Raw genomic sequence first — 21,387 nt, forward strand, 5'->3', positions numbered from 1 at the left:
GAGGGGGTGGAGCCAAGGATGAGGACTTCTGTTTTCTCAGAGTTGAGTTTCAGGCAGCGTCGGCATCCAGGTAGGGATGGCTTTCATCCCTTCTTGGAAGTTATACCTGATGATGTTGGGTTCTTTGGTGAGGGAGATGATGAGCTGGGTGTCGGTGTAGGAGACGATGTTGAGCCCATGGTTTCTAATGATGGTTGCAAGGGGGGCCATATAGGTGTTGAAGAGGGTGGGGCTGAGGGAGGATCCCTGGGGCACTGCATCTGGTCTCTGTTTGTTCCGAGAGGTAGGGCGGGGGTCTGACTCGCTGAGTTCTGCTTGTGAGATAAGAGCATACCCAGTCAAGGACCTTTCCGCGGATGCTGGTGTCGTGAAGTCTGGTGGCTAGTGTGCAGTGGGAGACTGTGTAGAAGGCAGCTGAGAGGTCCAGGAGAATGAGGGCTTCCATTTGGCCATGGTCGAGGAGGGAGCGGATGTTGTCGGTGGCGGCGAGTAGGTCGGTCTCGGTGCTGTGGTTGCTTTGGAATCCAGATTGGGAGATGTCCAGGACATTGTTGGCTTTGGTGAGGTTTGCTAGCTGGGTGTTGACAGCTTTTTCAATGACCATGGCTGTGAATGGAAGCAGGGAGATGGGCATGAAGTTCTTGAAGTCCATCAGGTTTCTTCAGGAGGGGGTTGACTTCAATGTGTTTCCAGTCATTGGGGGATGTGGCAGTTCGAGGGAGCAGTTGATCGTCCATCGTAGTTCAGGTGTGATGGCCGTGGTGACTGTGTGCATGATGTGCGGTGGGCAGGTGTCTGAGGGTGCTCTGCAGTGGATGCTCTTCATGGTTTTTAGGGTGTCTTCTTTCGTGAGTGGGGTCCAAGTGAGCAGGGTCTGTTGGGTGGCGTCGCTGGTGGTGGGATCTTTAGCGGGGCGAGGTCTCGATTGTCGAAGTTGACGCATATCATCCTTATCTTGAGGTAAAAAAAGGTACTGAGTCTGTTGCAGAGGTCTTGGGAGGGTGGGACATCTGTTGTTTTGCTGATGGGTTTGACATATTCCTTGATGATGGGGAAGAGTTCTTTGGAGTTGTGCACGTAGGTGAGGATACTATCTTAGAGGAATTTGTTCTTTGTGGATTTGATGAGTTGGTGATGGCTGTTCTTTAGGCAGTGCATGTTTCTGGGGTTCTGTTGTTCCTCCATGTCTTTTCTAGTCGTCAACAGGAGCGCTTGGAGTCTTGGAGGGCAGGGGTGAACCAGCTTGCTTTCTTGGTGTGTCATCCTGTGGCTTTCTTGAGGGGGCGAGTGTGTAGGCGCAGTTTGTGATCCAGCAGTGGAGGTTGCTTGCTGCAGTGTTGGCATCTGGCGTTGTTGGTGGTGGAGTTCTGATGAGGGCAGAGGTGAGCTGGTCTTCAGTGACTTTGTTCCAGCTTCTGTGGGGGAGGTGGTGGGCGTGCTTGTGTGTGGTGGGTTTTCTGAAGAAGAAGTGGATGCAGTAGTGGTCTGTCCTGAAGAATTCCGTGGTGTGGCTGTATACTGTTTCCTTCTGCGAAGATGGAGGTGAGTGTATGTCCCGCTGTGTGCATGGGGGTGTTGACCAGTTGCTTCAGTCCTATGCTGGCAAAATTCTCTAGGTGGGTGGTGGAGTCGGGGTATTAGTGGTTGTCCAATTAGAAGTTTAGGTCTCCAAGTAGGATGCAGTCAGTGGAGGGGAGGGCGTGGGGTGCAGTAAGGTCAGCTATGGTGTCAGTGAAAGGATCACTGGGCTGGGATGCCTATAGATGAGGGTTCAGCGGAGAGTCGTTTTAAGGTTGGTCTGGTTCTGGAAGTGGAGGTGCTCCATGAAGGTCATATTGTCGTCCGGGCCACTGGTTGTCATACAAAGGGTGCTTTTGTGGACAATGGCGATACTCCCCCCTGGGCTGGTGGGGCAGTCTTTCTGCAGGAGCTTGTAACCGTCGAGAATGGTGGTTGCGATGTCAGGCCCAGACTTGGAGTTGGTCTTGGTTTCTGTGAGGCAGGCGACGTTGGGAACGTGGACGTTGAGGAGGTCCCAGATTTCTATGGCGTGCTTGTGTAGGGAGGACACATTGAGGAGGATGCGGTTGAGAGGTTTGTGAGAGGTGATATCTGGTAGGCTGGGGGCTGCTCCTGGGGTCTGGAGGTGGGTGAAAGTGCAGCAGCAGTGTCGGCAGGAGATCGGGCCTTGGGTGTTGCTCGGCATCAAAAGCTGGCATTTGTTGCTGCGTCTGGGGTTGAGAGCGTAGAGGGTGCTGGAGTCGTAGCGTAGGTGGGTCGGAGGGCCAGGGTACCTGGCTCTGGTCAGGTCACAGACGAGCGCAGACAGGCGTGCCTTTGGCGCGCCTATAGTATGACCAGCACATCCGCTGCGTGCAGCAATGCAACGGCCGCCCTTAAGAAGGGGTCGGGGTAGGGTGGTCAGCTGAGAGGCAGGAAGGAAACACTCGAGGGAGAGGGGCTGCGGGGGCAGAAGCGGCGTCGAGCGAGCAGAGAGAGGAGAGTGAAAAGAGGACAAAGAGAGAAAAGAGTGCAGATAGATAAAAGAGGACACAGAAAAGCTAAGAGAGGCAGAAGAGCAGAGTGCTCTCCCACTGGACCACCAGGGATGAGGCGCAGGCAGGAGCCTGCGGTGCTGGAGGTCTTCGAACTCCCCGCAGTGGTCCAAAATGGCATGCTCATGGGTCAGCACTTAGAGGTAAGTAAGTAAAATATTTATAAAGCGCTAGAATGCCGAGGCGTCTTGGCGCTAAGGGTATGAGAGGTGAGCTGCTCATTTCAGTCATAAACTTAATTGGAGGAAAACAGCCAGGTTTTGATCATTTTCCTGAAACGCAACCTATTTGGCTGCAGCCTAATAGTGGCCGGCAGCTTATTCCACAGTTTAGCAGCACAGTGGGATAGACTTCTGCCTCACCATCTTGCTCTGCGAATTTTAGGAATCTAAACCAAACCAGTATTAGTAGATCTAAGATCCGTGTGGGTGAATACCAGAGAAACAGTTTCTGCATATCCAGAGCGCTACCTCCATACAGTGCCTTGTGAACCAGACAGAGTGCCTTGAATTCCACCCGTTGTTGAGTTGGAAGCCAATGAAGTAGCCTGATACTAGCGGAAGTGGGATGACCTTTAGGAATGTTAAGTAGTAGCTGCGTAGCTGCGTTTTATAGAGATTGTAATTTGGCCATCTGCGCCTTGTCAATGCCCAAGAATAATGCATTACAATAGTCTATCTTGGAAAGGATGAGAGCTACTATGACTGTTTGAAAGGCATGATTTTACATAAAGTCATTAGTAAGAAAAAACAGGAGGACACCAGGTGATTTATCTGACCTGTGAAGTTTAGCTGATTGTCGAAAATTACTCCCAGGTTCCTTGCCTTAGTTGTCAGAGACGGACACTTACCTGCCTCTGTTGGCCACCATGCTCGGTTCCACAGGGTTATGCCCTTACCGAACTCCATTACCTCAGTTTTAGCGGTCTTAATATTAAGAAAGTTTTGGTTCATCCAGCTCATGATGTAAGTCAGGCAGTTATGGAAGCTGATAGCTGTGATCTTCAGTTTTTGTGATACAGGTATGACTAACTGAGTGTCATCAGCATATGAGACCCAGGTGTTGTAAATTAATCTAGGACCCTTGTGTAATTTTCCCGATTCATGCCCTTATATAGGTATAAATTACCCGATCCTTATATAGGCATAGAAATTATTACCATATTTGGACTGAGCCTATACAGCCCAAAAACGGCATGGCTACTTCCACTAAGTTCCAAGAATCAACAATGATTTCTTAGAAAAACCCGCCTTCAGCAGGTAGGGACTTCCCCTCTCCTGAATACTAATTTATCTAGGAAATCATGGTGTTTTCAAAGAACTGAGTCTTTGAGTGACGTTATTAAGTCCAATCATACGTCAAACTCGGCACCTTCCAAGTATAAATATGCCTACATTTGCACAGACAAACACACAGTGGTTTGGATCAGATCGACTAACTACTTGCCTGACGCCTACAGCAGCAAGCGCCGAAGGAAGACGACCCTCCAGCTGATGCACTGAGAGACGCTATCTTTTCTCCAGCCGAGAAATCCAGCTCCAGTGTTTCCAGGCTACCATTGCGGGTTACTGGGAAATCGAGTCCTGAGAGAGAGATACAAGACCTCCTTCATTGTAAACCAAGGTACGGAGCTGATTAGACTCTTAGAGAATTCTTGGATAGATCCTTGGCAGAAAAATACTAAACTTAAGCTACTCCTCACTTACTTCTTCCCTTGTACTAGACTTAGGTTCGGTACACCGGGGTAGGAGTATTTTAGAAGCACCAGTTGAGTACTTTTAGTCATTATTTTATTGCTGTATGTATTTTATATGCTTTAAGGCAATTTATGGCTTAGAAACCATATCATGTTTTTACAGTACTACTTTATAATACTTTTCGTATTATATACCTTGTACTTTATAACCAGTATTACAATTGTAGCAGTACATTTCTTATGCTTGAGAAAGAAGACTGTTCAATAAATACCTTTTATTGAAAACGTCTGTCTCTCTATTTTCTCAGCACCTCTGGTGAAATGAAGCATGCACGATTGATTGAGTAAAATAGTTATCTATTGTTTCCGCGACTCTAGAGATTGATTTCTTATTCTTGGGAAACAAAGTTGTCATGTTTATGCGGTTGTCAGAAACTAATCCCTTCTTGTTTATTCGAGAAAGTTTCTAGTGACCTCTGAGCTAGATGGCACTCACGATTAAGTTTAATATATACGATAGAGACCTAGTCGACCTCAGTCCTACGTCTAAACTACAGTATATGTTATTCCAATGCACAGAGCCTATTGGAAATATAGGAACTACACTACATGGCGCCAACGTTTGGTAAGCGATAATTTAATGCTAGATACTAGAATAACTCAGTCATGCTTTTCACACAGACCCCTTTCTTCCCATAAAATACTCCAATAGACGTCTGGAATGGGTAAAAGGTTAATATCCGCCAAACCTGAGTAGGATAAAATCCTATGTATTAGTTTTTGGTTTGTTCAACTTTGAAGGATACAGGGCTCGATTCACAGAACTAACTTAAGACAAAATCCTAAACTTACTACTTTTGGTATTCACAGAAGTTAGGATTTTGTCTTAAGACAGACTTAAGACATAATTAAGTTAGGATTCTGTCTTAAGTCTGTCTTAAGTCTGTCTTAAGAAAAACTTAAGACAAAACTCAAGACAAAATCCTAACTTCTGTGAATACCAAAAGTAGTAAGTTTAGGATTTTGTCTAAAGTTAGTTCTGTGAATCGGGCTCACAGTGTTCCAAAATATTGTGCACCTAATCTTTGTTTCCTTGAAACTTGCTCTGCAAACTCTTCAGTCAGTAAAATAATGATTAGTGACGAAGAATTAACTACAGCTGCAGCTCAAGCAGTCTTAGATGACACAAATCTCCAACAAAATGACCCGGATGCAATAATCATTCTGGCAAAAATAAGGAAAACCATAACTATAAAACTCATGGAAAATGGAGTATCATCGAAGGTGGTAAAGTAATCTTTGTTATAGAGGCACATGAATATCGGCAAACAGAGGTATTCTATTCATGGATTCTGTTTCCTACAGCAAATACAGTAACACACGAGTTCCACTACTACAAAGTAGAGGAACCTCCAGCTGAATACGTCCCTTTCGAGGACATTGAAATTCCATTAACTTACCAAGAGAATCCGCTCTGGTTTAAAGGCGCCCTAAAACATCAAAATCACATTACCAGGCTCGGTCCACTAGGTAGACCAGGAGCAACATGGCCGGTACTGGCCAGCTACACACCACATCCTGACAATAACGGAATGGAAGGTCTAGAACTGTTATCTCAGCTGAAACAGTTAATTAAAATACACAGACAATTGGTTCAATATGTCATGAGGACTTTAACAGTCCAACCAGCTGTAAGGATTCCACAACACACCTCTCACCAGGGGAATACAAACAAAATCATACCACAGACTATATAATCATCCATTGGTAAATTGCCCGCAAAGAGGGATAACATTCTGTTCTGGTTAGCTCAGAAAATTACTCAAATAGAGGCAGTATTCTCTGATAGTACACCTCATGAGAAACACTGAATTCTCACAATCTGTTTACCAATGGGGATAGCACAACATGTGGAGGACTGTGACACTTGGGGTACAGTCTTTGCTTCAATCTACACAAAAACACATGGTGTCCTGTCTATGGCGGTAATACCAGATGTTCTGAGGCAGATTCAAAATGAATACGATCCAGAACCAGCCTTAAATCCAGGTATGAAATTACTGAAATATTTCAAACAGGTCTCAGCTATATTATTAGCTAACATTAGAGGTGAAGCAGCATCTGTGGAATCCGCCAAAAGTTAAAAGAAACAGATATAACAGACCGACCATATGAGCTTGCTAGAATTATTGAAAAATCTTATGAAGAATTAGGAAGAGGTAGTTTGGGTGGGAAACCAGTAAAACCCGAATTAACAGAAAATCCGGAAAAGGTGTTTATTAAAAATAATCTCACTACTCCTAAAAAGAAGTGGTAAAATACTAAACAGCCACTTCCTAAAGAGAAACGTTCTCAGTCCAGAGGAAGATCTCCCCCACAGGAGCCCTCTGAAAAAAGGTATAACCTTAGAAATAGGGATACTTTAAGAAAACCTGATAGATATCGAGATACTGATACACGTTCCTCTCGTACCTTTCAGACTTCCTCGCAGAAATCCGAGAGGAGAGGACGATCAGAACAGAAAGAGGAACGCGTGAAGTCCAAAGAAGAACAGCACGTTCCAAAAAATAAGAAAACTCAATTCACCAAAAAGAAGGTAGCAAGAGTAAAAATCAGACATGCCGAGGATCCTGAGGACACAACGGGGAGTGGGCTCAGACAATGCTAGACAGTGCAGCAGAAGTCACCATAGTTCGCAAGATCCTGAAGGATCATCTGGAGACAGTGGACTTGAATGAATCCATTCAAGCTGAAACTGCAGACACCGGGGTTAGTGTACCCCACAAGTTATATGAAATAACACTCCAGATGGAGGGGGACAGAACTAGAAAAATAAGAGTACTCTTTTGGGAGAAGCTCTCTAAGGGCTATGACATTCTTCTGGCTGAACAAGACTGGCCACCTGAATTTGATAGGGAGTGCACACATGGCGAAGAAATAATTATGCTCAAATCAGATTCCAATTCATAAAAAATACACATATGCCAAAAAATTGGCAGTAGCTCAGGCTCCAGCATTATATAAAAATCATGTAGGATGGGATGAGGACTCTCCTCATCATAAAATCCAATTAAAAAATCAGCCTACTGCACAAAGGCAGTATCCAGTTAAGCAAGAAGCTAAAAAACAAGTCAGGGAGATTTTAAATAAACTTGAATACCAAGGGGTGATTGAAACAAGCACCTCGTCAATGAACAATCCTTTGTTTCCTGTCTCCAAGCCAGACAATTCATATCGTCTAGTTTTAGATTACAGACACTTAAACTCTTGTTGTAAAACTTTTGCAGTATAAAATGCACACAGTTCAGCACTGATGAATAACATCGTGCGGAAAAAATATAAAACCACATTAGATATTTCAAATGGGTTTTTCTGTCAAAATATTGCACCTGAAAGTAGGCATTTGACCGCTTTCTCAATTATGGGGACACAGCGACAATTTTGCCGTCTCCCCCGAGGATTCAAGAATAGTCCAGGGTTATTTTTAGCCAGGGTAACAGAGTTACTACAAATGTATGATGATGAGGCATTATCTTATGTCGATGACATCTTTCTTACAGTTGATGATTTGGACGTGCACTTAAAAAGAGTGAACACCATAATACTTGGGATCGCGTCTGAAGGGTACAAATTCAATTTTAAGAAATCACGAATTGCCCACCTCAACGTCCTAGTCTTAGGATATGAACTTTCAAGTGAAGGCAAAAGCCTGGCAGCTAACTTTCTAGAGAATTGTGCGCTGCTCCAACCTCCAAAGATGCTGAAAAACTTACAGTCAATTCTAGGTTTCCTGAATTTCGGAATAACTTATGTTCTGAATTATGCAGAAAGGGTTAAACCTCTCTACGAATTAATCAAACCTGATTTAAAACCACACAGAAATTTTGCGTTCAGTGCAAACAGACATGTTAGCAAAAACACAGTTAGAAACACGCGACAATGTGCGCAACCTTGTGATCCTAATCATCCCAGGAAGATGCGGATTCACATACCTAACCTTTAATGAAGGTGAAAAGGTACCAATAGCATGCAAATCACACTTGTACACACAAGCTGAAATAAAATTCACTTATACATAAAAAATTCTGACAGCGGTTCAAACTGCAGTAGCAAAGGAGAGAGCTCTAGCACAGGGAAAACGAATAATGATCGTCACACCTGTACCTGCCTTAGAGGCAGTGACGAAAGCAAGCATTCCAAATGCAAAAGCTTTACATCCGAGATGGATACAATGGGTTAACTCTCTTGCTGCAACAGACGTTGCATACGTTTTTGACCCCTACTTGAAAATGCAAGAATTTTTACAATACGAACACGAATGTCCTCTGCCGACCGAGATTCTACCTCTAAACATTACAACTGTATAATCTATACAGACGGATCAGCACAGCCCGCAATTGGGGATAAACAAGCTGATAGTGCTGCATGCGCAATTGTTAAAGGTCGCTGGCACGAAGGTAAATTTAGACCTATGGTTACTAAAACTCAATCACTCGGAGACTGTACAGCTCAGCGAGCTGAACTACAGGCTTTCAAGATGGTGCTTGAAAATACTGATCACGAATTCCCCACACTAATAGTGTGCGATTCATATTTCTGCGTTGAATCTTACAACAAACACTTGCGGAGCTGGGTTAAAAATGGGTTCAAAAATAAGAAAGGTGGCACAATTAAGCACAAAATGCTTTGGGAACAAATAGTTCTTTTACAGAAAGAAATACAATAGACTCACGTGATTCATTCACTGAGTCATCAACGTGATGGCGTTCACGTTGCAGGGAATTCATTGGCTGACGAGGCCGTGAAGGCAGCTGTACAAACGGCTTTCGTAGCTACAATCGCTCGCTCAAAAAGAGTAATAGACTGTGAAACGCTACTAGCAGTAAAAGCCTCCATGGAAGGCAGCTATGCAGCGTTACCTCTAAACTATCCACTCACGTATACATACATAATTGATGCGAACTCCGTTCCTTTTGCTCGAATCCCTGGAGTGGGGGACAGAGTAATTCCAAACAGGAACCGGAGAGGTGCTTTGGTTCAAGAAGAACACATGGGAGAGGGTCTGACACATCAAGGGATCTTGAAATCTCTAATAGAATTAGAGGAGATGTACTGGTGGCCAGGAATGAGCATCCAAGTTTACGAATTTGGAATAAACTGTGATACTTGTTACAGATACCACAGCTTTGAGGACCACCAGAAACCTGACTACAAGCCAGCCCAGTACAGATACCATTACTAGACAGCATTAGGCTATCTACACGCAGACGTAACCATGGACAGATGCGGTCCCACAACTACTAGGACAAGATTTATTTGGATGTGGCCCCAGAGCTCGGCTGATGCCAGAACTGTTGTAAAGGATTTTTCGAGTCTTTATCGGCACATACGCAATCGGCATGCTATATTCTGACCAGGGTCCTGCATCTAGCTCTCGAGCTTACAAAGAGGCCATGGCTAGCTTGGGCGTTGCATTGCGGTATTCTAGTCCCTTCCATCCTGAGGGTAATGCGGTAGTGGAAAGAAAAAAACGTGACATAAAGCAAGCCATAACAGCTAAGGTATTAGGTTCGGGTGATGGGTGGGTCAAACATCTAATAAGTGTCCACCATAGTCTTAACAATCTGCCAAGAAATTCTCTGTGTGGAATCACTCCATATGAATTACTGTTTGGTACTAGAATGAAAATCAAAGACCTCGATTGTCAAACTTTAGTGGTGGAACAAAAACCCTTTGATGTCAAAGATCATTTGGCTGTTTTACAGGACTTAAATCAAACAAGAAGAAGTCTGAGTAACACAACACAGAAGCCAACGACCACTGAAGAAAAACCACCTGTCCCAGCAAGGCCTGTCTGGTTTCCAAAGATTGAGGATCTAGTCAGGGAAAAGATCGTGGTAAAGAAGGAATTTGGGCCTTCTTACAGAAAAGCAGTACCCTTGCTGGTAAAAAGGAGAACAGAGTTGTTCACATCGACCTGGTCAAACCGCAACATGTGGCCAATTATAAGTAGTAGGCCCAGTGGACTCCCAAGATGTAGCAGAAGACCAAATCTCGCTACTATCCAAGAGGTTCAAACTGAAAGACTTATCGCCTTTGATAAACCTGCAGTAAGCAAAGAAGGACTATGCAATAAAGCCGAGGAACTAGTGCCTCTTGAGACCCAAATTGCAGTTCGTCAAGAATCACCTGCCTACAATGATGTATCCTCTGACTATACGAATATGACCAAGGAAGAAGCAGCTCCAAAGATTAATAACAATCCTGATGCAATTGCAACAATTGACAGAACTGCCTCTGGCTATTTTATCAACTTTGATACCTTCTCTGAGGATCCCAGTGAACCTGAAGAAACGCCAGCAAATAAAACTTTCAAAGAAAACATAACAGAACTCTTTCATCAACTTGAAAAACATATCTGGTTTCACCATGGATTGAATTTTGGATTGTGTTAGGTCTACTTTTCCTCCTATTCTGGCTCATTCTGGTTTTAAGCTTGGGAAAAATGATAGATAGAAAATACAGTACAATTGACACAGCAAGTCAGAAAATCAACTTGGTCCTGAAACCTCACAAATCATCTCATCGTGAATGAAGAGACCTCTCATCAGTGAACATCACAGTCATTCCCATACCTGGTGGTATAGCATGGTATAGCATGGGACAGAACTGATAATTGTATGACCCAATATGGGTGACGTCCCCTAGTCACAGCTTGGTCCCATATAGGGTTGTAAAGTTCAAAAAACAGAAAGTTCAATCTCAATGATCCAAGATTTTCTTTATTTTTCAATCTTGTTCAATGTTATTTCATGATTTCAAAATTAATATCTTGCATTTTCAAAGTAAATTATTATGCATCCAGCTTTGTGTCCAAGAACATATTCATATCCAATGCATTTCGGCTGTTGAAGCCTTCATCAGGCAGGGATATTGATTCTACAACCAAAATGGATAAATCATGCATGAGGGTATTTAGGAAAAATACATCATTTCAATGGTTAAAGCAAAAAGAATAGTAATCATGGTATAAAGTTATATATCTACAACCAATAAATGCGAATGTTCAGATAGTGCCAGAATGAAAGTGAAAAGCACAGGTGATATAAAGTCACCACCGGTAATTCAATTGAGTTCTCCAAGTAAAAAACAAAAACAAAAGATACGTCACATTGCAATCACCAAAAGTAATAACCAAGTGTGTCAGATGGTGCCAGAATAAAGGTGAAGAGCTCGGGTGTGTAAAATTTCAACAGATCTATGCTATTCAATCGTCGTGGTAAGAAGCAAACGAATATCTAATTGTGATCACAAAATCGATAATCAAGTGTGTGCCCAGATAGAGGAAAAAGGAACCTGTGTGTTCTCGATAAAGTTGCAGTGGAACGAATGCTCCATCATCCGTTCGGTGCATATACAGCAATTATTTAAAAACGGTCTAACTCTCCTACGTGTTATGGGAAGGAAAATAACTAACATGCAAGTGAACTTCAATCCTCTCTACGAAACGCCGTTCATCCGAGTAAACCAGCAGCCTGCATAGAGGCGTTATCTATTTTGGTGCTAAAATCAAGGTAGGACTTAGCCTAAAATCTCAGTGAGTGAATCAAACCTTTTCCCGGCGACCATCTTATAATGGGGTCACAGTGAAGATCTACAATATCAGTAAAAGTAGGTTATTCGCACACTAAATATATATAAATTATCTTTTATTTTTGTTTTTTACTTGGAGAATTCAATTGAATTACTCGTGGTGACTTTATATCACCTGTGCTTTTCACTTTCATTCTGGCACTATCTGAACATTCACATTTATTGGTTGTAGATATATAACTTATACCATGATTACTATTCTTTTTGCTTTAACCATTGAAATGATGTATTTTTCCTAAATACGCTCATGCATGATTTATCCATTTTGGTTGTAGAATCAATATCCCTGAGGAAGGCTTTAACAGCCGAAATGCATTGGATATGAATATGTTCTTGGACACAAAGCTGAATGCATAATAATTTACTTTGAAAATGCAAGATATTAATTTTGAAACCATGAAATAACATTGAACAAGGTTGAAAAATAAAGAATATCTTGGATCATTGAGATTGAACTTTCTGTTTTTTGAACTTTACAACTCTATATGGGACCAAGTTGTGACTAGGGGACGTCACCCATATTGGGTCACGCAATTCTTGGATATACTGGTACTCCACATCGGAGGGTACACCCTAGAGCACACAACAATTTTGAACTATTGACTTACCTTGAGTGCAAGTGGGATAAAGCTTTTTTTGACAGAACTGATTATGACATCTATGGCCCGGTGGAGCTGCTGAAGATTCTACACCAGATCAAGGTTTCATTGAGTGACTTTGTATCACCCAGCATATTTTCTGATGATTGGGACTTTAAGACTATTAATAATATGATGTCAGATTTAGAAATGTCTGCAAAATTTACGGAACATGACTATTTAGAAGGGTCATCAGATTATGAACAAATGTATTGTTTTAATCATTATGGTCACCATTATTTGCATAAATCTGCAAGCCCTAGGAATGTTTTTACATATAATCAATGAGAACATTGTCCAACGCCGCCAAAGGGCAGCTCAAAAACATTTTGTGAAAAGTTTCCATACTTCTCAGGTTTTAATGAGACAAATCCAGGAATGTTTAATTTCAAAAATGTAAATAAGACAGGAATGAAAACAATTTTGACCAATACTAAACACATTTATTCTGCAAACTTTTATGCTCAGCTGTCTACACTAGGTTTTGACTTTTGGAAAGACAACATTGAGACAAAAACTGACTGGGACACGAAAGACTGGCAGGTGCAAGGTTTAGAAGCCCTGTTCAGAGCCTGCAATATACCAGAACAAATAATGTTTTTAAATAACACTGTTCAACAAACTTCTTGTCTTGGCCTGGCTAAGATAAAAGATTTAAATGAACCGTCTATACCTAAACCCACATCTGAGAGTAATGATACTACAGAAAAGGAGGTAGACGTACCATATATTTTAAGACACAACAGAACTAATCCTTATTTAGAAAAATGGTTAATCTGGCCCACAGACACTAATAACTGTCAAGATAGATTCCTAAACAAAACACTAGGTTTCAAAGTGAATAAGCCAGATCCAAGATACTCCCAGAGACAACATCCAGGGATAGTAACTACTTACAGTGTAGGAAAGCTATGCCTTGAATGGCTACAGAAATCTACACTTTCAGAAATCAAACAACACTTATCTATACTTAAAGAAGGCAACGATTTGCGATATTTCCTAATGGGGCCTCGCAAACCACATCAAAAACATTTCGCACTCCCGATATATACGCTGCGTACAACGAAGCTTGGAAAATAACGCAAATGGAAACTGCAGAAAGAATACGAGAAATTGATCGTATAAATTTAGAGAAAACTATCTCTGTAGTCGACAATGGGTTAACCACTCTGTCCTCCAGAATATATTCTTTGGACAGCATTGTATCATCTGCAATTGACATAATAGAGCAGGACTTGCTAATGTTACAACATGGCCAGTCCCAATTACATTCTATAATGCAGTTAGGCTGGAAGTTACAAAATCTTCGTTCAGGGTACGTGCCTTGGCGTCTAATCAACACAACGTCATTAACCTTACAGATAAACAAATCTCTTTGTCACAAGGAGGAGCAGACTAAACGGTGCTGAGCATTGAAAAGCTGGAAAGATTACCTTTGACAGTTTCTGAGAAGCCTGTCATTGAATGGATAATACATGGCACCATTACGATACCAGTGATGATTTTCCAATTTCAGTATTGTCTACAGCATATACCAGCGGGCCTGTATAAAAGGTTGGGTAAAGAATACATTAAGTCGACCTGGACTTTTACCATACATACACAAATGTTGGAGTGGGGGAAAGAGTTATTCCTTAGTGGTAAAAATTGTAAGAACTCACTAAGTGGTACACTTTTGTGCCAAGGTATTAATTTTCACGGAGCCTGCAAAAGATCTGCAAATAACCTCTGTTAGACTCGGCGGTCTCTAGTTGGCAGAGGTATACACTTCTGACAAATAGGGACTCACCTCCTCTGGTCAGGGCAAGGGGATCACACACTTAGATAACCCCTGCTCACCCCCTCGGTAGCTTGGCAAAGCAGATAGGCTTATCTCAGAGGCAGTGCGTTAAGCATTTACGACCACGTACAGTAATAAAGTGAAGACACTACAAATGGACACGACACAGTAGTATTATAAAATTACGAATGTTTATATAAGGCTTAGCACAAGACCAAATAACGACAAAAATAAACCACAATCTTAATAAATACTCTTGGAAGGAAAAAAAAAATAGTTCAAGCGTAGTTTCTTCTTAGCACAAAGTCTTTAGTATCAAAAGCAACTCTTCTACTTGAGATCACAGTTCTTGGCAACAATGTAACCCACACAGGAGTCACACGACATCGAGGCAAAAGTTAATCCAAAGGTTCGGCGTCGACCGCGAGGAGCGCTACGTCGAGCCCGGAGTCACACGGACCCCCAACAACACAGTACTTTAGGAAAATGAAGCACACAATGATCAGCGGCGTCGAGCAATCCGGCGTCGCGTCTTCGGTGTCGATCAGGCCTCAGTAGTCGTCGATGTCGATGATGGTGTTGCAAGCATGAGCAGCGCTCACGGCGTCGAGGGGGCTCGAAGTCGATGCGATCAGCAGCGGTGCAGACACGAGGTCACTTGGAGCTGGAGCCGAACTCACTACTCACTGGCGTTGCTGCTGGCGTCGATCGGGCCCGGCGGCCGGCGTCGAGGAAGCGGGACACTCGAACCGTTACTCATAATGTCGAGCTGGATTCGGCGGCGTCCGTCGGCGTCGAGATTGCTGGATTCTTTCAGAGGTGCTGGATTCTCAAGTTCCAGCAACAAGCACTTTTAGCAGATGAAGTCCTTAAGCCCTGTGACTTCAACAGGAGGCTGGCACTCTTCCAGCCCTTGGAGATTTCCTTAGCAAAGTTCGAGAGTACACACTCAGTTCCTCTCTCCCGGTTCCTTGGCAAAAATAAAGGAGCAACTGCAGGATTCCCCCCAACAAACAGCACACTGTCAGAAGGGGTAGGCAAGTCCTTGGATCAGCAGGCTTCTTGTCCTTGGTTCCGGTTCCTTGTCAGAATTGATCTAAAGTCTTGGTGCAGGAGTCCTTCTCTTATACCCCTTTTCGGCTTTGATCCCTTTGTCCATGCAGGGGAACTCCCCCTCATTCCGGGTCTGTGGTGGGTGTAGCCAGGTGGTGACACCTGGCCGATTCATGGTGCAGGGCTGGGTCCTCAGACGCCCAGCAGGAGGTGGAGCCAGTATTGTCACTGGCAGGAGCAGAGCTATCCGTCGCTCGGCAGGAGGTGGAGCCAGCATTTTATCGGGCAGGGTCAGCTATCACAAGCTACTCTTCCCCTACTCTCAAGGCAAATGCACCACTCACCCCACACGGACTCATTCAGAACTCTGGAGCTACCCAGCCCCTGTCACACACACATCAAACCAGCAGAAACCAGAAATAGTTAGACAAGAAAATAGTCACTTTCTAAAAGTGCTATTTTCAAACCCAGAGTCCAAAAACCATCCACCCAAATGGATGCGTTATCAAACCCCGAGTTCAGGGATACCAAACTCGACATTGCACCATGCTCCCCGAGCCAGCTAGGATCATACCATTAATAATCCCTTCAGCTCACGCTAACTAATGGAGAGCAGGCGACCTTACGACAGTGAAGTACGAAGATGGCGGTAGTTCACTATAATGACATGCCGACTTCGTCAGGCTTGTCCTACCTTATACTTACAATGCACCCTGCCCTCGGGCCTACAGAGGGGTGACTAATATGAAGTTAAGGGAAGGTTTGGAGGACTGGCAAGTAGGCGTACTTGCGCAGCCCGCGTGACAGTACGAGACTGCACGTAGGTCTCGCAATGACAGACCCGTGGACACACGTTTACTAGGCCGCTCGTGTGGGTGGCACAACACGTGCTGCAAGCCCACTAGCGGCATTTGTATTTACAAGCCCCGGCACTCCGCGTGCACTAGACTAGGGACTGACAGTAAACCAAATAAGCCAAACATGGAATTTAATCTTTACAGTAATTTAACTTAGGGAGCACTTGCGCCGCGGCACTGATCAGCAGTGGCACAGCGCCTAGAGCGATATACCAGCAAAAACATCGTAAACATGGGAGGCAGACAGAAAAAATGGAGGAGAGACTCAAGCCAATGTTGTCAGGTCTAACAACCTCTCTTGCCACCTGCACGGTACACACTCCACAGTTATAGAACCAATTTTCAGGCAGCTATCCAATGGCAGCTACGTTATGCTGAATGACCACAGCTGTTGTGGCATGTTGCCAGGAAAAACTTACCTCGTTAGTGTGTCATCCAGAGTCATTTGGTGTATGCAAGTATTGTATCCAAAGAGCAAGACAGACAGGGAGACGGAGTTATGGCCTTCACTGAATATCTCTTCTATACGAATTGATACTTTAAACAGAATGAAAGTCATTCTTTTGCAAAAAACTGTGCCACGGACCTCGTCTAAAGAAACGTATGAGCTGCAAGTTGTAAGGACTTCTGCAGAGATACATGCATTATTATCAACAAACTGCCCAGTACATTTTGCAGAAATGTAAAGTCAAATCTTAAATATGTCTGATACCAGTGGCATCGCACATGTATTTAAGATGATTTTTTCGCGGACTGTTAACACCATTTAAAGCAGTCCTCGGCATTTTTCCAAATTTCGTACACTCTATGTTCGGCGGTCTGCCTCTCATTTTGGGACTCGTAGCAGGAATTCAATTTTTATTCCTTCTGCTCCGATATAGCAAGTCAGGTCACCAGCGATACCCAGACTACCAGGGAACAATGCCTCCTGACCATGAGGTATCGTGAGAGAATTACACAGATTCTTGAAATGGCTCGTTTAAGAGATCTGAACACAACTTGGTTTCTATCAATCAGACCAATCTGACAAGATTGCATCTTACCTGTTCTACGATGCCTGCTTTGCGAAGAAGAATGCGTGTTGGACATTTGTCTTACACTTCCATCAGTCCTGCCATCAGATGTTGGCGCTTTGCTAGGTCCGGTAACGACTCATGCATCGTGTTGCCCCCAACGGCTGCCAATTCTTATGATGACATTCATTGAGGTCTCACCGGCAAGTCTAACTGAGGGTGAGATACGTGACACTACAGGCACACAGGTACCACCTACTGCGGACATTGCTAATGCTTCAAACGCCGATGGCGATGATCCTCATCTATGCACATTTGACCTGCTAACTGAAGTGGCCCCACTTTCGCCTACTATGGTAGACAGTTTCTTTGCCAGCCTAGACGATCTGATGTTTTCTCCTGACACCGAGAATAACTTTTGATTCATGAACACAGCGTTCCCTGAACTCTGAGATTCGGCCTTCATTTTTTCAAAACAAACTAGCTAACAATTTGAACTTTTTCAAAATAGAACTTTTTGGCACAGAGTTATCTACTTAAAGTAGAACTATTCTTAGAGAACAAGATTTCTTTTGAAAACTTCCTAGTGACAATATTTGGCCTAATCATCATCACAAAAAGGTTTAAATATTATATTATGGGATAGTCTTGGTTTCTTTTCTATGACCTTAAGAGACATTTCATGAATGTAATTTCTGTATTATGCTAGAATGTATGCTCTTATGATATGTTTCATATCAGTTGAGACTTGTTTTTCCATACTCTTTATACTAGTTTCATGTACACAAGCCTTTTCTTCAATGCAGTTTGTATTTTGTGTTTTGGGTGGGATTGTAAACCCTAGCACTTGAAATGCTTCAGTACTTATACGTTTAGTTTTATTGAACTTAAAATCGTGGAGTGGGTGTTGTAAATGAATCTAGGACCCTAGTGAAATTTCTTCCCATTTATGCCCTTATATAGGTATAAATTACCCAATCCTTATATAGGCATAGAAATCATTACCATATTTGGACTGAGCCTCTACAGCCCAAATGCGGCATGGCTACTTTCACTAAGTTCCAAGAATCAACAACGATTTCTTAGAAAAACCCCGCCTTCAGCAGCTAGGGACTTCCCCTCGCCTGAATACTAATTTATCTAGGAAATCATGGAGTTTTTAAAGGACTGAGTCTTTGAGTGAAGTTATAAAGTTCAATCATACGTCAAACTCGGCACCTTCAAAGTAAAAATATGCCTACATTTGCCCAGACAAACACACAGTGGTTTGGAGCAGATCGACTAACTACTTTCCCGATGCCTGAAGCATCAAGGGCGGAAGGAAGCCGACCCTCCAGCAGACGCACTGAGAGACGCTGTCTTTTCTCCAGCTAAGAAATCCAGCTCCAGTGTTTCCAGGCTACCCTTGCGGGTTACTGGGAAATCGAGTCCTGAGAGAGAGATACAAGACCTCCTTCATTCTAAACCAAGGTACGGAGCTGATTAGACCCTTAGAGAATTCTTGGATAGATCCTTGGCAGAAAAATACTAAACTTAAGCTACTCTTCACTTACTTCTTCCCTTGTACTAGACTTAGGTTAGGTACACCGGGGTAGGCGTATTTTAGAAGCACCAGTTGAGAACTTTTAGTCATTATTTTATTACTGTATGTATTATATATGTTTTAAGGCAATTTATTGCTTATGGCTTAGAAACCATAGCATGCTTTTACAATACTATTTTATAATGTTTTTCGTATTATTTACCTTGTACTTTATAACCAGTATTAGGATTGTAGCAGTACATTTCTTATGCTTGAGAAAGAAGACTGTTCAATACATATCTTTTATTGAAAACGCCCGTCTCTGGTGAAACGAAGCATGCACGATTAACTGAGTAAAATAGTTATCTATTGTTTCCGCGACTCTAGAGATTAATTTCTTATTCTTGGGAAACAAAGTTGTCATGTTTATGCGGTTGTCAGAAACTAATCCCTTCTTGTTTATTCGAGAAAGTTTCTAGTGACCTCTGAGCTAGCTGGCACTCACAATTAAGTTTAATATATACGATAGAGACCTAGTCGACCTCAGTCCTATGTCTAAACTATAGTATATGTTATTCCAATGCGCAGAGCTATTGGGAATATAGGAACTACACTACAAGAGTGAAACCATGCTTTCTGATAAGTCTGGCCAGTGGGGTGACATAGATGTTAAATAGGGTTGGTGATAGGGCCTATCCCTGTGGCACCTCGCAAGGAAGATGGAAAATGTCCGAATTGAGAATATTCCAATGTATCCTCTGTTCTCTAGACGCTAGAAAAGAGGAGAGGAGGGTCAGAGTCGCCTCTTTAATCCCCACGGCCTCCAGCCGCCGCACTAACACTGCGTGATTCACGGTGTCAAATGCTGCTGATAGCTCTAGTAGGATAAGGCGGCTCTGCCCTCCCCCCCATCAATCTGCTTGTGAATCTCCTCTGTGGCCATTATCAGGGCTGACTCAGTAGAAGGATGTGGTCTAAAGCCACGTTGGCTGGGATCTAAAAGATTATTGGAATCAAGATGTTTGATAGCTCATTATTTAATGATTTTAGCTGCTATTGGCAGGCACTATATCGGTCGGTAGTTTTTAACCTCAGTCGGATCCAGGGCAGGTTTTTTTTTAGAAATGGCCAGATACAGGCCCTCTTCCAGGACAGAGAAAAAATCCCTGACTTTTATTACTTGATTTATGAGTGGAACTAAATGGGCGCTCATCTTTTCTGAGACTAGATGTAGAGTGGCAGGGGGACACAGATCATTAGGAGATCCCAACTTGGGGGCTCATTAGGATTGCGGTTTTTCCGCATCCTCCGGGCCGGCGGAAGTGTCCGCTGGCCCGGAGGATACAGAAAAACCGCTGCAGAGGCTTCCAAGACCCCCCGCCAAATTAGGATGGCTGGGGGGTCAGGAAGACCGTCCGCCGCTTTTCCGCCATGGTCGACTTACGACCGCAGTGGAAAAGCTCTAATATGGAGGCGGTGTCTAACAGACACCGCCAGCCATATTAGGATGGGGTAAACAGACCCCTTTCCGCGGCGGCTTCTCCGTCGTGGAAAGGCATACGGGGATTACTTTGGGGGCCCGTTGCGGGCCCCCAGGGTGACGGGGAGTGGGGGGTGCACATGGGGGGGTACCTATGGTACCCCCCTGCATTTGCATGCACGAAGCAGCAGGCACCGTGCGGTGCCTGCCGCTTTGTGCATGCAAATGCAAAGCATGCATATTTAACCTTTTGGCGGGTGATGCTTCAAGCAGCACCCGCCGCAATGTTAAATATTGAGGATGTGACCGCCAGGGTGGCAGTCACATCCTAATTGCACTGGGGGGACCGCTGCTGCCCCTGCAGATGGTGCCTCCTCCTCTGGGGTGGCGGACGGACGCAGGTCCGTCCGCCATCCTAATGAGCACCTAGGTTAGTAGTAGGAGATTGTTCAAGTTCTCCGGGTAGAGGGCCATGAAGCTGGTTAGTTCACCCTGAATGGAGTTATCCTCGACAGTAACATATGGGTGTTAGCATAGGAGATCATCATAAATTGATTTCACCTTCGTTTGAAAAAAGCTGGCCATCTTATTACAAAAGGTTTGAACAGATCTGAACTGATTAACCTGCTGACGCTTTGATAAGGCAAAAACTGTCACACTGACCCGGTCAATGCTCTTGCTCTTCTTGCCATGCAGCAGCTGCCATTAAGTAGGGGTTGGGGGAAGGCAGTGAGCTGGGAGGTGGAAGTGGGAAGTGCCCAATGGAAGGGGGAGAGGCCGTAGGGGCAGCAGTGGCATGGAGCGAGAAGAGAGGAAAAAGAGAGAAAAGAGCACAGAGTGAGCAGAGAGAGAAAAGAGTGCACAGAAAATCCAAGAGAGGCAGAACAGCAGAGTGCTCTCCCACTGGAACACCAGGGATGAGGCGCAGGCAGGTGCCTGCAGGTGGAGCTGGGCCTCGAACACCCAGCAGTGGTCAGCAAATTGAGAGCTTAGGGGGCTTCAGGGGGCAGCACTTAGTGGTGGAGCTGTGTGGGGGAGAGCAGTCACACTGACCAGGTCAGTGGTCTAGCTCTTCTTGCTGCGCAGCAGGCACCATAAAGTTCGGGTCAGGGGGAGGCCTGTCAGTTGGGAGGTAGGAGC

Source organism: Lissotriton vulgaris, chromosome 10 (genome assembly GCF_964263255.1).
Source record: "Lissotriton vulgaris chromosome 10, aLisVul1.2, whole genome shotgun sequence".
Lineage (NCBI taxonomy): Eukaryota > Metazoa > Chordata > Amphibia > Caudata > Salamandridae > Lissotriton > Lissotriton vulgaris.